Source organism: Lactuca serriola, chromosome 8 (assembly GCF_051521515.1).
Source record: "Lactuca serriola cultivar US96UC23 chromosome 8, Lser_US96UC23_V15, whole genome shotgun sequence".
Lineage (NCBI taxonomy): Eukaryota > Viridiplantae > Streptophyta > Magnoliopsida > Asterales > Asteraceae > Lactuca > Lactuca serriola.
The window spans coordinates 15,365,038-15,380,180 of NC_136415.1; the positions used below are offsets into that span (position 1 = coordinate 15,365,038).

A 15,143-nucleotide genomic window follows, 5' to 3' on the forward strand; every position below is an offset into this window, starting at 1 on the left:
TAAACATTAATTGTTCTCAAATTAAAAAAAAAAACATGAAAAGTTGGGGGACAATTTATTTTTCACTTGGCTTAAAAAAAATTATTATGCAGACATACATCACCTACTCAACAAAAGCTTAGCACAAATTTCCAAAAAAATTACACAAAAAAAGCCAAAAAAATGAAGATTCAACTCTTCCAGTTTTTTCTGCAATAATTGGATTTGCATTCTCAAGATCCTTTGAACACTGTGGATGAAATAGTATTGCAAAACATTAATCTATTACTCTTCAAAACAAAGATGTCATCTCAAGCTGCAATACATTAATACAATTTCAGTTAACAAAATTCACTTTTTTTACTTGACAAAATCTATCAGTCAAAGAAACTTACATCAGTCAAAGCTTCCTCAGAGCCCTTATTCCATGCTTTACCACCAACACAATTCAAGGCCTAGAACAACAAATGTTTTAAGACTTGTTTATAAATAAAAAGATAATAGTAATAATTAAAAAAATACATAATCCATGTCTTCACATGTCAAGACTCCAAATATAAAGTGAATAAATCAGTTAAAGAAAATGATACAAATGTGAGAAAGAACATCAAACTATGATTGGTTTTTGGTAATATAAAGTTAAAAAAACAACCTGAATTAAGGCCATCAGAAAGGACTACGAATGCAGCTATGTTTGCAACAACATTATAGTGGGTGCTTACCTATGAAATCACAAAGAAAAATATGCAATTTAGGGTTCATTGTGATGATTTTCATGTAAGATATTGCATACCACAACTCCTATACACAAGATTGCATTTTATTTACCTGACTTTCAAAGCTTTTCAGCTACTAAACCAATCTCAAAACCAGGAACGCACACCACCTAATAATCCAAACACAACAATGTTAGTCAATAATCCCAGTACTATATAAAGGGTCATCAAATGATACTAAAAAAAACGTAATTTAGCCTTAATCATCAACACCTTCCTCTCTGAATTGAATGTGTCCAAAGCACCATCCATCAAAGGCCTTGTGACGATTTCATTAAACCTTGCAATGACCTATGGATCAACAAAAATTCGTGAAAAGGTAAAATATACTAGAGATAACAAGAACAAAGAGATTAGGATTAAACCTTGCAATGACCTATGGTTGATTTTTTTTGTATTTAAAATATGAAAGGTTCCAAAACTATCAATTTTTCTTTATATGAGAAGTAGAGAAGGACAAACAAAAAGAAAAAATTTATATGATATTAGAAATGGTTAAATCCAAGAAATAGCAATGAACTTTCGTACAATCTTTATTATAGCATCAAACTTTAATGAAATCTACCAATTTATAGCAATGTCATCCCGATACAAAGCAATTTTTTGTAGTAACTTCAAAGTATAAGGTCTTAATAAGATAAAATTTAAAAGTGCAATGATATAATTGTCTTCTTAAAGTATGATCCTGTATAAGAATCAAAATTGAAAGTACATTGTTGTGATATAAGGAACTACGAGTAGGAAGCTGTAATAAACATAAATGAAAGCCTATTGCTATTTCTTTCCTGGTAGAATACCTAAGTAGTCTACTAGAAGTTGTTTGTGAGAAAAAATTCAGTATAGATGCATTACCAAGATATAAAAGTCATTGTCATCACCGAAAAGACATTCAACTCATTTCTTGCTTCTTCTTTGTGCTTGCACCTACCATTTTAAGCAGGATAATCACCTATAAAAAACTTAGTTATTAAATTTATAGAAAATCAATCAAATCATATCAAGTCGAAGCATAACCTAAACAAATTTATTTATTAAGTTTATATATCTAAAAATGTCCCTTATTTACTCAGAAAGGCACCCATGCTAAATGACAGCCAAGAATATAGCATGCTTGTAATTACTAGTCCTGAGTAATACTTTATGTTCGGAATATGTGAACATATTATCATCATAAACATGTATAGTTTTAAAGGTTGATATTCTTGATCTTAAAGGCTGAATGTGTTGCAATATAGTCAAGAGAAAATCTGTCTACTACCAACATCACTGAGTGCACCATGATTCCTAAATGAAGAATGTAATAATGATAAATTAAGTAGTAACATTGGTGGAATTCATACAAATATATAATTACTCTATAGTCAATCATTAAGTTGTAACATGTGCCCTGTGGAATTACATTTATATTCAGAAAACTTTAAGCAAGTTAAACAAAAATACTCTAACTAGTTAAGTGTTTCATCTCATCAAATAACTCATTTATTTACACACAGAACCATCAATAACTAAAGACAGTTGCTGATTTATTGTAAAACAATGAGCAATGATCTAAATAATCAAAGAAAAAACAAAACACCTTGAGAAAGCCATAGTTCCCGATGAACGTCAAGCTTATTGAATCAATAGTCAAAATTGTGAAAATAACAAGAACACAACAAATAAAATTAGGTAAATTGAAATTCATCATCAAATTTCTGCTCTTAAGAACATAGTTTCAGATGTTAATATAACCTACTATCAAAATCTCATCCAGCCGATGAAATCACGAGGCGCAGATCGATTGACAGAGAGGGAGAGAGAGAAATACCGGAGGATGTAGGGAAGGAGGAGGTGGCGCCAGTAAGTAGGATACGGCAACATGGGAGGACGAGCCTTACCACAGGCGGCTCTGTTGCCCCTTTCGTGCGTTCGCCGCAAGTAAGAAGTGGCGATGGCGAAGAAGCGAAGAAGGCTGACGGCGGCGAGGAGAAAGAAGGCCGACGACGGCGAGGAGAACGAAGGACGGCGACGGTGGTGGTGAGGGCGACGGTGGTTGTGAGGGCGACGACGACTTGAGGAGTGCAAAACTAGGGTTCGTGTTTATTTCCTTTTCATCGTCGCTTAGCCTTTGGACAAGGTTATTTGGTGTGGGCCGGTTTAAGATCAAATAGTGGCTTGTTATTTTTTCACCATCCTTCAAAAAAATTAAATAGCAAAAAATATGATAACATATTAATTAAACTAGTATTTGAGCCCGCGCTTTGCCGCGGGTTTTTACGTGTGTTTTTCCTGTGTATATCACTGTTTCCAAAAAACAGTAAAAGTTTAAAAGAAATGAGCATTTGGTGATTTATCAAAACTTCAGAAGAGTTTAAGGATTGTTTTTTTGTAAATTAGATATTTCTGAATAATTCATAAGAATGTAGGGACCATAACTATATAAAGAAGTAGTACATTGTGCGTTTTAAGTCAGTGATTTTGTGAGTAGTTTTTTTTGCCAATCGCATGTTGCAACAGGTCCAATCTATTTTTTAATTTAATATCAAAATTATATTGATAAAAGACAGATATCATTATAGTTGTTGGTAGAAAAATATATAAGGTTAGTAGCATTGTATATATTAATCTTGCAACGTGTATTTACAAAAACGTAGTTTTTTAGGATAAAAATGAAAAAGAAAAGGTTAAAGGGCCACAAATGGCAAGTAAAAATAAAAAGGTAATTTATTATAAAGAAGGTGTATGAACATGCGGATTATATAGGTAAAAAGCAAAAAGAAAAATAAAAAGGTTGCAAATGGTAACATTGTAGTTTTCCGTAAAAAAATATATAAGGTCGGTAACATTGTATATACCGATCTTGCAACGTGTATTTACTAAAACGTAGTTTTTTATGATAAAAAACGAAAAAAATGTTAAATGACCGCAAATGACAAATAAAAATGTAAAGGGTATCTATTGTGAAGAAGATGTAAGAACACTTGGATTATAAGGGTAAAAAGCAAAAATAAAAAAGAAATAGGTTGCAAATGGGCAGGTTAATTATATTGTAAGGGTAAAAAGTGAAACAAAAGAAAGAAAAAAGACTATAAGTTATTATGAGTAGAATATGTAAGGGCCATTTCTGTAATTTATAAGAAAACAAATAAAGAAATTGTGAGCAGTGTTGCAAAACTCGGCCTACTCGGCCGAGTACTCGGAATCGGTCCTCCACCGAGGCGAGTAATGTGAACTCGGCCAAAAAACTCGGATTCAGTCAAAATCGGTCAAACTCGGGCCTACTCGGTCAAAATCGGTCAAACTCGGTCAAAGGGTCAAAATTGTCATAAAATGAGAAAAAATCAAGAATTTCAAGATTAATATGTATAATGCACTTAATGATTTATTATTTAACACACACATGTGATTATTACTACATATATATCTTAAATTTTCGGTAATTAGTCACATAGTGAGACAATTGTACGTATTTCAGTTTTTATGTATTCACATGTATCTATTTTTAGTTATATATTTCAATCAGATTATGATTTTAACTTATGATTTTGGCATATATAATTTTCCAAAAAATATTTCTACACGAATTACCGAATCCGAGTACTCTCCGAGTACTCCCGAGTACTCGCTACTCCCCAGTCGGCCGAGCAGGTACCGAGTAGCGAGTTCTACAACCTTGATTGTGAGTAAAGAAATCACGTGTTTGATTCTTCCACGTTGTTAAGTTGTAAACAATGCAATATAAAGAATACTTTTAGCTACAGTGTATTCACCTCACAAACTCAAGGTTGGTGTTTGTATATATTTATAATAAACATAAAAATAGAGTAGAATATTTCTTTTTTATTTAAAGGTCTTAGGCTCTTAGATCTTTTTTTTTATAATGTTTCCATTGTTGATATATACGTGGAGACGTGGACGTTAAATTTTGTGTGTAGTGATCATTTTGATCATTGTTTTATACATTCTATTAATTATTAGAATAAATTATATGAATCCTTGAGGTAAATATCGTGTTTTGTCAATATATTTTTTTCCAGTCAATTCTTTACAGTTTTTTGTTACAGATTGTCTTGGAGTGATGTAAATGACATATACCTTTTTTGTGTGTGTATCTTCTTTATCACAAAACACAATTATAAACACGAGTTTAATGGGTTCACTAAAAGAGTATACAAAATGAAACCATAGCTAATGACCATTATTGCATGGTCATTAAAGTATTCCATTGAAATGGTCATTAAAGTATTTCATTAAGTCTTTAAATTCAGTGACAATTATTTTTGGTCATTAAGAGTCAAATGGTGTGACGATTATTTTTGGTCACTAAGTTTCCAATATAGTGACCAATATCTTAGTCATTAAGCACCAGATGGTGACCATTATTTTATGGTCACTAAATTTCTTTTATTTTATAACTCAATGACCAATGTATGTCGTCAAAATATTTCAACGTGAAGGTTAAATGGGTTTGGAAATTCAGTGACAATTATTTTTGGTCACTAAGTTTGCAATGTAGTGACCACTTAATATATTGGTCACTAAATTTGTAACACTACCAAAACTCAGAGACGACATAATATATGGGGGCTAAAGGATGTTGTTAGTGACCGGATTTTCGTTGTCACTAATAAACTAGTCATTAAAAAGGACTTTTCTTGTAGTGGATGTTAATATTAGTGGCGGAGCTACATGAGGCAGTGGGGTACTATATCATCCCAAAAAAATTGTTTTATATATATAAAAAAAAAAAATTTGTAAACATGCTTTAGGTTATTGTAAACCAACTATAAGGATTGAACCATTTTTTTTAATACCAAAGATAAGATAACTGTATAAAATTTATCTTGAAAAATGTTTGTAACCCCGTATCAAAAATCCTAGCTCTGCCGCACTACTAGAAAATAGACCTTTAATGACGTGCTTTTTACGACACGCGCTGATTAATGATACGCAAAAGGACGTGCCCTTAAAATAGTGTCATCTCTTCAAAAAAATTTAGGATTTACATCACGCATTACTGCGTGCCCTTAATTTAGTGTCTCAAGAAAAAAAATTAAAAACACGGAGGGCGCTTTATCTTAAACGCGCGTCGTCTTTACCTGTCGCTTTATAATTTTAATGAAACGCACTTTTAGTATACAAGGGGGAAACGAAATCCCCAAAATTTTGAAAACCCGCCTTGTTTTGAAATCTTCTATCTATCTTTCATCCTTGCAATCCACTCTCCTCTCTCTGATACTCTCTCCTCTAGATCTCCCTTCATTCTCTACCTCCCGTCTCTCTGTAAACCCTAAGCCATCACCACCTCCCTTCTCTCTAGCACGTGCTAGGCCAAGGTTTTAGTAGATACTGGGGAAAATGAAATCCCCAAGCATTTTGAAACCCCACTTCTTTTTTATCCTCCATTTTTGTTTCCCTCTTGCTCTAGTTACGATGCTTCCTTCCTTCCCCCTCCTAAAGTTCAAGCTCTAGAAATCATGGTTTTCGATTAGGAATCGGTAGGGACGCATGATAAAATGGAGATGAATCGTGTACCTTTGAAGGCGAAGATCTTGAAGGAAAACATCATACACGTCCTTCCGTTTGTGTGCTTTTCCATGGCGAAGAAAAAAGAACTAAGGTTTGTTTCCCCAATTCAAAATTAACGCTAATTGTTTCTTAAACTGCATGTTATTTTACAGTTTCATTGATGTAATTTCTTATTTTGACAAGCATAATGATGTGGGAAAGTCTTTGCAACAGGGTTATCAGAGTGATTCCTATTCTTCATGCTAATTTTGGATCTCAAGGTAAATCATATGTTGAAAATAATTCCATCATCACTAACTGTTCATCATCATCCCCAACAACTTACTTCCTTTTTATTGTGTTCAAGCTTCTTTTTATTTTTTATTTCCATGTCTGGTGCAAGTTTTTTTTTTTATTTTTTTTTATTTTAATGTGTTGGATTTTTATTGCCCACTAAGTGTTTGATTATTTGCTTCACTAAGTTTTGCAATATTTGATTATCGAATCATGGCCCCTGTCTTCATGTATGTGCCTTTCTTGCAAAATGGTATGAGTTGTCAATACATTTTTCTTACTTTTTAGCTAAAAATGTTCCATTGAGATCGACACATTAGGGTGAAAAAGGGGTATTGGAGATATAGGTGAACAAGATAGAGAAAAAGGAAAGTAAAATATATGTAATGAAGGATTTGGTTAAGGGTTTGTTGAAAATATGACCGAGTTAGCTAAGAATCCATCATAACCACGTTATTTGTGATTGAATGATACAGGGGTACAAGGAGGCTCAACAACTTAAAGATAATATTTCAATGTTTTATAAAAAAACATGAATCTTTCAGATAACTCATGTGACATGAAGTGTATGTATGTATGGAGAGACATTATGCATAATACATATCCCTGAAACTTTCATATAAGCTAGCCTGTGATTTTCTAATTGTAACATGAATGAAAGAATTGACATAGAATAGCTAAAACAGTAAATTTTAAGTCCAAATTACAACTCTATTATTTGTTTCTTGTCTGAATGCTAATCTGGAATCTATCCAGGTAAAGGGCTTAAATCCAAAATTCATTTATTTCTTTTATGAGCTTTTCATTTTTAAATATTTTTTAGTCAGATGCTTACGCCTTACTATTACTTCATCTCTTCTATCTAGAATATATGATATGGGTTATGATAAGTAGCAGTATATTGTTTATGGTTATCATTTTCATGTCTGTTTAAAAAAACTAATTTTATGGGTTTTGGACTGAGATTCAAGGCTAATAACACTTACGTGTGGTGCCCGGTCACTTTGTTACTATCTATTTTTCTAGTTTTCTAATTGATTAAACATGTAATGTGGTGTACTCAGTTGTTTACTTTGCTGTCGTGGATTCCAAAATGGAATGTCATGCGATTGTTGACTTCTTCACCTTTGTTTTAGTAAAAGAAAAGATTTTTTATAAAGGAAATTTCTTTGGGATAAAGATTTTAGAATTAACAGATGTGTGGATGATGGTGAACCTACTATTGTTTACCTTTGGTGCATTGAAGGTGTTTTATATTGCAAAGTAATTCAAGTTCCTCTTGTTGTTGACTGCTTACAGCCTGTTGTCAACATAGTTCCATTGCAGGTATTTAAAAAAAACACTATACTCTTTGTTCTAGTCAGATTCCTGCTAGATACTCTGCTCCGATTAATCACCTTGCTTCAGGTAATTTGTTAGACTTTATAAATCCATAAACTTAATCCTTTAATTACTGTTTACATTCTTTAATTTGTATTTTCAGCTTCAGCTTTAAACACAACTGGAAAAGGGCAATTTTTGAGGCGATGTAACTACCCACCTGTATCTAACTTTCATTCACCAATCATGGGTTCACGACATGGTCAATGCATGGTCAACACACACTCAGCTAATCTTCCTTTGGGATGTAATAATTTTGTTGTTTCACATGGCCATGAAGATATGCAGGCTCTTTAGAAAGTGTATCTTGAAGCACTGCTTGCTCAACATAACCAACAATACAGTTCACCACAACAAAAACAAGTCTTTTGAACTCTCTGATGTTGTTGATCATGTGATTGAGTTTAGGTATGCAAACTAAGCCTTACTCTTATTCATTCATATTCAGTTATGACTTATGCATCATTGACTCTGTTCTTTTTCTTTTTTTTTTTCCCTTTTATGTTATAGTACCGATCAATATGGAAGCAGGTTTATTCAGCAGAAGCTTGAATCGGCCATAGTTGAAGAAAAAAATATAATATTTCCCGAAATTGTCCCTCATGCACGTAGTTTGATGACTGATGTGTTTGGAAATTATGTCATACAAAAGGTACATTCATCATCCTTTCATGTCTAATTCTTTCACAGTGTTGTATACTTAAACATTTTGTACATACACTTTCAGTTCTTTGAGCATGGGACCAAAAGTCAAAGAAGGGAGTTAGCTGGTCAACTCATCGGTCATGTTTTGCCTCTTAGCCTTCAAATGTATGGTTGCAGAGTTATTCAGAAGGTAGATTTTTTTTATTTGTCAAAAAGCACATAATCTTTCTTAAAGATCAGTCATCCCATATTGATGAATAATTCATAACATGGATTTATACTCAGGCATTGGAGGTTGTTGAAGTTGATCAACAGACAGAAATGGTGGCTGAGCTTGATGGTTCAATCATGAAATGTGTTTGTGATTAGAATGGTAATCATGTAATCCAGAAATGTATTGAATGTGTGCCTCAAGATCGTGTTCAGTTTATAGTTTCTTCTTTCTTTGGACAAGTTGTTTCTCTTTCATCACATCACTACAAGAAAAAGACCCTTTCACGACGCGCAAACCACGACACTCATTGATTTATGTTACGTAAAAGAGAGTGACATTAAAAAAATGTCGTCTCTTCAAAAAATTTAACGATTTAGGTCGTGCATTTTTGCGTGCCCTTAAATTAGTGTCTCATGTAAAAAAATTAAAAACACGGAGGGCACTTTATCTAAAATGTGCGTCCTATGTGAGTGTCACTTTATGATTTTTACTCAAAACGCGCGTTTCTAAAATTTTTCAATACCCCGCTTCAAATCCCCCCATTCTCTTCTTCTCTTCTCTCTGCGAACCCTAACAACTCATATAATCGTTCTATAATTTTTTTCTTAAAAACTTGCGTTCCTTCTCTCGCATTTTCACTTCCCTCTCTCGCATTTTCCTACTGGTGCTGCTCTATTTCGTCATCCTCAAGCTCTATCCACTCATCCATTCTTTTTCCGGTGAATTTATTTGCCACATCAGCACCTCCCGCCGCTACACCATCATCGGCTCCGGATAACCCTACTGCTAACATAGATTGTTGTATGAAGAAATAACCTTAGTTTTCATCGATCCATACAAGTAGAAAATAGCTCAAAAATGGTAGTAGTACGAAGAGTCAATCTAGGTTCATAGGGTTTATTGGTATCAACTTAGGGTTTGGGTTTATGTCCGCTTTCTAAGGAGCCCCAAAACCTGGCACTTAGGCAGTAATATCGTCTCTGTTTCTGGGATACCGATTGTAATTTTGCTTCTCGTCGCCTCCCCTGTGAAGCCAATGGCCATGTTTTTCCAACGATCTCCCAACCACCGCCTTTCTTCCTTGTTTATTCTCACGCCGATATTTAAACACCTGTCTCTGTTCTTCTTCACGCCTCCACCATGGCTACCAAGTTCTGAAATTTTGAAACTACTCTTCCCAATCATTGGTACAAAAAAACAATGACCTTTCTCTGGAACATCTGACGTGATTGAATGAATATGCTTCAGGTAATGTTTTATGATCTTATGTTCATGAGTTCTTGATTTCTCCTTCCCAAGACTCAAATAGCTCAATCAAAACTGCCTCTAACATCGTCTTCTGCCTGTACGGTATAGGTGAAAGAAAGGGTGTCGATTTAGAATGATGGGCGAAAGTAGATTCACAACGACTCCAAGGCCAACCCACATTATTACTGAGGTAGCTCAAAAGGGAGAGAGATGGGTTGCTTTCCCCCAATTCGTAGGGCATTTAGCCCTAAAATATTGGTAAGTTTGTCAAGTAGGTCGAATTTGATTTTCAACTGAGTCCTTTGTTTGATTCCGATAAGCCTCCTGCCATTGATTTATACTATTTAGGGTTCATATTTCAATAAACTTTGTACACTTGAACCAAAAACGTTTTTTGGAATAGATGAAACTGACAGTGTGAGTGTTACTTATAGGTAGGTGAATGTGAATGTTATTGAAAGACTTCCCCAACCAAATGCTCTTAACATGGAGATTATTCCAAATCTAAAGGTAATTTCGTTATCTTCTTAGGGGTTATACAGTACAAAACTACAAATTTTATGGGATGAATAGCAATATAAGCTGATTAGTTTGGTTATTAAAGCTTCCTACTTTCATAAAATGATTGATTGTTCAATTCTTATAATACTTTGTTCTGCATTCAAAGCCTTTGAAAATCACTTGTTGCTGGATACGAAATTACCAATCATCATTTCTATTATTTTTGTCAGACCTTTTTATAGGTTCTACCACATGTTAGATGAAATGCCTCAAAAGAATACTTGGCCATTCCCCAAGTCACAACATAGTAGTGTGTAGTTTGTTATTGTTTAATCCACTCTATGCCATCTATCATCTAATTTGAAAGATCCAATGATTTTAAATGCACCACACTGCCAAATAAAGAAGAATATTGTATTTAGGAAGTGACAAGTGTTGATTCTAAACTCAATAAATAACTAAATGTTGTTTATTTTTTATTATGATGATAAAAATGAAAGAGTAGTTAAGCGTCTGTTGAAAATTTTATCTTGATTTGAATTTTTTTGATCTTGTAGGTGAATCTGGTGGTAGGGTAATATGATGCAGGGGATAACATGAAATTTGGGTTTGCAGTGAAAATGCTATGATGGAGTATACTGGAATACATGAATCAAATGGGATTCCATTACTGCTATCTCCTTTTACATACCAAAAACTAGTATATCTAACTGTGTTGTTCTTTAAAATTCCACAGTTTTAGCTGCTGCAGGAATTAATGTGCAAACACAAAGTAGAGGTATTACTGTTGATGATAGCACAAGGAGTGAAAATCCAGCTTCTCAAGGTACGTCATATGCGTAACATGTTTAATTGGTGTTTTTTTCTAAATGATTTGTGTAAAGTTTGATATTTGTACATCCAGGCCAACTAGATGGAAGTGTGTCTGAATCTGAGACCAGAACGGTATGTTTTCAATTTTTTTTATCGACTTTATAATTACAAGAATGCCACTAATCTAGTATTGACTATGGAGCAGGATACCGAAGGTGCTGAAACACCATTGCCATTACCAGTAGCAGTGCAACAAAGTCTACAAGTGAGGTTCAAAATGATGCTTCTACTTCATCATCGACTCCAGCCAATGATAACTCAACAAATGCTCCAACCGTTCCTATTTGACTTGGGATAGGAGGTTTACAACCCAAGGTGTGTGCACTTGTTCCATATTTTTTTTAAAATGACCAATATACCCTTGTTTGACTTGTTCTATGAATGTGATGTGATATTAGAGACGAAGTCGGCAGACAAAACTAGAAGTGATTACTACTAGTAATGCCCCTGTGCCTCCTGTTAATGCGTCGCCTACTTCTAGTCCAGCTGGCCAGATGGATCCTACTGTAATCATGAGTCAGATGGTGGCAAATCCTGCACTTGATGGTCTCTTGTCTGGAGTTTCAAGCCAAACCGGGATTGGTGATTACATCGTCTTTGAACAAAAAATAAGAACATCTCCTCATGCCTGGGGAGCAATCATCGCAAAATCATAACAAAAAAGTAAGATATGTGAATACAAATAAAGTAATCAAATAGCAATATACTTACCTTATTGAATCAATAAAGATGGCCTAGGAAATTCTTGAATTGATTTAGTTCATGTACAACATATTTAGTAACACAATATTGTGATTAACTAAATATGAAAGTTGTATTCAAGATTTAAAAAAAAAAAAAACCCCTTACCTGCTAAATGATAGACCCCTTTGAAGAGAAACTAAATATTCAAAAGCATTTGGATAATTATCCCCTTTATACAAATTCTCCACCAAATCAAATACTTTATTTTTATAACAAATATTGCTTTAGGTCTCTTTATGTGATATCATAGCTTCAAAGCTGTCAAGTCCCAACTCTCACCACCTTGAACGCTAAGGTGGACTGCACTAAGTCTCTGTTGAATTTACCAACTTTCCCTTTGAAATATCCATGCTTTTGGACCATCATTAAATGTGTAGCCAATTTCATTATCTGAAATGGAATCATGAATTGATATTTTCATTAATTCCTAGAAATAGAACTAATAATATAATTATAGGGCCTGAAATAACCTTGGGATTTTCTTTAAGTTCAATTTTTCTGTAATATTCATTGAAGATAAACAAAAGCAGGTCTCACGTTTCGTTCTTTATGTCTTCTACCTTTTTTGAATCAATCATCTCTTTTCGTTGCCCAGCTCCTCCGTGAGTTTGTTCACATTTAAATGCAGAGCCCTGTAAACAAAAAATAAAAAACAAATCATAAATAATAAACTCTCATTTTTACTCTATTGGAACGCAAATTGACACACTTAAGTCCTATCACATGCAAATGCTTGACTAAACAGCTTGTACCTACAAATGCCAAATGATTATACATTAAAATAAATGCTTAACATTTTTACTCTACCGGATGTATTGAGGAACATGTTGGGTCAACTAACTCAGAACCCTGCAATGATGAACACGGTAAATCAAATTGCTTAACAAATTGATGGGAATCAAGATCTGAGCAACATGTTTTTCGGTATGGGTGGTGGTGGTGGCGGTGGTGGTTTTGATCTGTCGGGTATGAAACAACAGATGATGCCGATTGTTGCCCAAACTTTTGGTGGTGGGGGATCTAGTTTAAACATGCCTCAACAACCACCGCTTCAACCTAGAAGCATAAATGATAGTTCGAGTGCTCCTCAGGTTTGTTTGAAAAGTTTCGTAAAAATGACAAATGACGTATTTGAAACTGAAACTGAAACTGATGTGTTTTGTTTGTAGTTGAACCTGCGGGATTTGGCTGAGAAGATCGAACACCACGAGTCGCCATATGTAGTGTTCTCATCTGTGGTTGAAGCTGCTGCTCGTGTGAACAACAATAACAATGGAGATGAGCTTTCTGAATTGCTTATCCAAGAGGGTCTTGTTGATGTTAGTATGTCTCTTAAATTTTTTTTTTTGAATTTGTTGGATTGGATTTTGGAGCTTAATGCTTAAGTTTGGGTGGTGCAGGATTTTGGAGCTTAATGCTTAAGTTTGTCAGACATCAATACCACATGGTCTCCAATATTTCAATATTACACTTGGCTCTTTCAATAACCATGGTAGTGTGGTGTCCTCAAATCGTTGTGTTGTGTTTACAGGGTTGATGAAAACGAATAGCTCTCGAGTTAGAAGTAGAAAAGAAAGCTCAAGCCGAAAGAGATAAGATGCTGAAAATGCAAGTGTTGTATTCTTCATTTCAATTGTTAGTATGAAACATAGAGTAGATTAGATGAATGCAAATTTATATATTGTAAGAAATAGAATTGTATGACATTAAAGTTTATTCAATAGATTGTATTTTTTTGTATATGGTATTTTATTTCTATTATGACACATTAAATGCAAATTTAATTTAAAAATTAATAAATATATAAATATATATTTTTTTAAATATTTAAATTTACGATACGCAAAAATGTGTGTCATCTTCATTTATGACATGGCCTTTCTTGACAGGGGCTTTCTTGATACGCATTGTGTGTCATTAACACGCGCGTCGTAAGGTTACGACACGTGAATGCGTGTCATCTTCCTTTATGACATGGCCTTCCTTGATACGCATTGTGTGTCGTAAACGCGCGTCGTAATTGCGCGTCGTAAATGAGCGTCGTAAATGCGCGTCGTCTCTCTTTATGACAAGGCCTTCCTTGACGCGCATTTGCGCGTCGTCTGAGCCTTTTACGACGCGCAATGAGCGTCGTAAAAGGCTGTTTTTCTAGTAGTGCATCCTTATGGATGTCGAGTCATTCAGGTAAAACATATATTTTTTAAAAAAATAATAACTTTCATTATCTATTTTTTTCTTCTTCTTCTTATATGTGAAATGAACAGAGGGTATTGGAGCACTGTGATGATCGAAATACACAAGCTGTAATGGATGAAATCATGAACTCGGTTTGTACTCTAGCACAAGACCAATATGGAAATTATGTTATTCAGGTACTCACTCACTCACCTTTTGAATATATATATATATATATATATATATATATATATATATATATATGTTTTTATTTGTGATTTGTGATTGAATTAATTGATATAATATTATTGTTTGATTATAATTAGCATGTCCTACAACATGGTAAACCCCATGAGCGATCAGCTATCATCAACAAGATTGCAGGAGAAACAGTGAAGATGAGTCTGCAAAAGTTTGCTTCAAATGTTGTTGAGAAATGCTTAACTTATGGAAGCCCAGATGAACGCCAACTTCTTGTAAACGAAATGCTTGGTTCCACTGATGAAAATGAGCCATTACAGGTCAGCAACTCTCTCTCTTTTTTTTTGTAAAAATAAAAAACACATTAATTGTCTTTTTGGTAACTGAGTTTGTTGTAATGCAAAACAAAACTATAGGCAATGATGAAAGATCCTTTTGGAAATTACGTTGTCCAGAAGGTTCTAGAAACTTGTGATGACCAGACACGCGAACTTATCCTCTATATTCTTGATATTTTCCCACTTTTTAAATCTTTTATCAAATTCTCACTTTTGGATACAGAGCTTGATGAGAGAATGCGTGACCTAAATCTTTTATCAAATTCTCACTTTTGGAGGTGGCCATAA

The 15,143-nt window shown here is 33.9% G+C and overlaps 1 long non-coding RNA gene and 1 pseudogene across 2 annotated transcripts; one reads left to right on the forward strand and one right to left on the reverse strand.

Moving 5' to 3' along the window:
- Positions 1 to 2,883, reverse strand: LOC145070648 (uncharacterized). 2 transcript variants are annotated; one of them, XR_013690027.1, is made up of 7 exons: positions 2,563 to 2,883; positions 1,608 to 1,704; positions 969 to 1,046; positions 808 to 865; positions 632 to 701; positions 375 to 434; positions 1 to 229 (listed from the first exon to the last, which is right to left on the reverse strand). It is a non-coding gene; the product is annotated as an uncharacterized LOC145070648 (long non-coding RNA). The 2 variants fall into 2 exon arrangements; XR_013690026.1 differs by having other exon boundaries at positions 1 to 295.
- Positions 2,884 to 6,250: 3,367 nt separating this feature from the next.
- LOC145066649 (uncharacterized) lies at positions 6,251 to 15,143 on the forward strand (annotated as a pseudogene).